Raw genomic sequence first — 1,643 nt, forward strand, 5'->3', positions numbered from 1 at the left:
ACCATCTACTGTATCATACAAATTCCTATCCAATTTATATATACACTAAATGCAGACACTAAATCAAAATAACTATCCACATCTAACATTATAGATATTATTCTGACTTCATCATACTTCAATTCCTTCAAATTCTCATTCATAATTAAATATATCATATGTTACCTATACAATATATTAACATTATAAATAATAATTCATAGTTAAATATATCATATGTTACCTATGCAATATATTAACCTTAATTAATAATAAATTATCCCATACATATTCATCCCTTTACAAACCCAAAATGCATAATTAAATAATACACACTTTATTACAAAAGTCTATATCCATATATATTTTCATAAATTTCACATATTTAAATATTTAACAATCCTTTCTGTCCTGCTGTTCATGAGGTCTTTCAGCTTCCTATGACGGAATACCTATAACACCATTCAATGAGTTTTAAGGCATACCAAATAATGATCAAGATTATATGTACCATATACATCTAGACATAAGATAATATACCAAATATTACTGTCTTAAATTCCTGATCTTATTTCCATATTTCTGCCTAATACTCATTACATACTTTCTATCTTACACCTTTTAAGTTAAATATAAAAGTATAGAAATCCTTAAACTCATGTATCTGTATAGTTTGTAGTACATTGCATTGTCAAAATTTCTCTTATGTAATATGTATACAACAAAAATTTTGTTTTACTTTAAAACCGAATCAACCCACTCTTTCGATCTTGGTCAGCTGGCAACAATAAAAAAAGTTACCTTAAATATAATAAAAATGCCCTTTACTCTCAATTATATAACTTAACAACCCAAAATAATTCTTTCTAATAATATTAAATAAATACCATTGACCATTAACAACGATCCATATTTAACATAATTATCTTTATTTCCAATAAAACCACCACAATCTAACATAAAATATGTAGAAAAATATAATATAATATAATTATCCAATTCTTCATTTCTCAAAGGTCCACAGATGACATCCAAAGGTCCACAGCTGACATCAAATCCAATATCTCCCAATCTCCCACTACGGGTTTTTCCGAACAATGAAACACACCGCGTGATCCCTATCTCCTCTTCTTCCCCCAAGTAAAACTTAATTTTCCTGTCAGAAAATAACTGACATTTGATGTATTATATTAAATTTATTTCTTCTTTTTTTCAACAGTTACAACAATAATATCTTTTAAAAAAAAATTTTCTAAAACATTTTATTTATTTTACATAAATCAATTTTTAATTAATTAAAAAATTGATAATAAATATCAAATAATTTAAAATTCTATTTTTAATTAATTTTATTGGAAAAAAAATATATTTACTAGCTTATTACAACTTATATTTTATTTTTCAATTACAAAATTTAACAAATTTATATCCATAAGAGGGCGTTAAATACATAAATATGAAAATATATTCTTAGGTAACCAGAATAAATATTGGATAGCGCTTTTTTTGTATTTGGGTGTAAATACATGTGAAAAACCTAAAAAAAAATTTAAAAATAGAGGTTTCTTTGAGAATTAATTAATGAGTAGGTTTAGAAGCGAAAAATAGTAGAAAGTTTGTAAGGAACATATTGCTGGCGTTATTGATCAAAATCTCTTCATTTT

The 1,643-nt window shown here is 24.8% G+C and overlaps 1 long non-coding RNA gene across 1 annotated transcript; it reads right to left on the reverse strand.

Annotated features, from left to right (window-relative positions):
- Positions 1-300: 300 nt before the first annotated feature.
- Positions 301-919, reverse strand: LOC135929933 (uncharacterized). The gene is made up of 2 exons (XR_010572672.1): positions 719-919; positions 301-431 (listed from the first exon to the last, which is right to left on the reverse strand). It is a non-coding gene; the product is annotated as an uncharacterized LOC135929933 (long non-coding RNA).
- Between the last annotated feature and the right edge of the window lie 724 nt (positions 920-1,643).

This window comes from Gordionus sp. m RMFG-2023, chromosome 5 (assembly GCF_954871325.1).
Source record: "Gordionus sp. m RMFG-2023 chromosome 5, tfGorSpeb1-WG-v2, whole genome shotgun sequence".
NCBI lineage: Eukaryota > Metazoa > Nematomorpha > Gordioida > Chordodea > Parachordodidae > Gordionus > Gordionus sp. m RMFG-2023.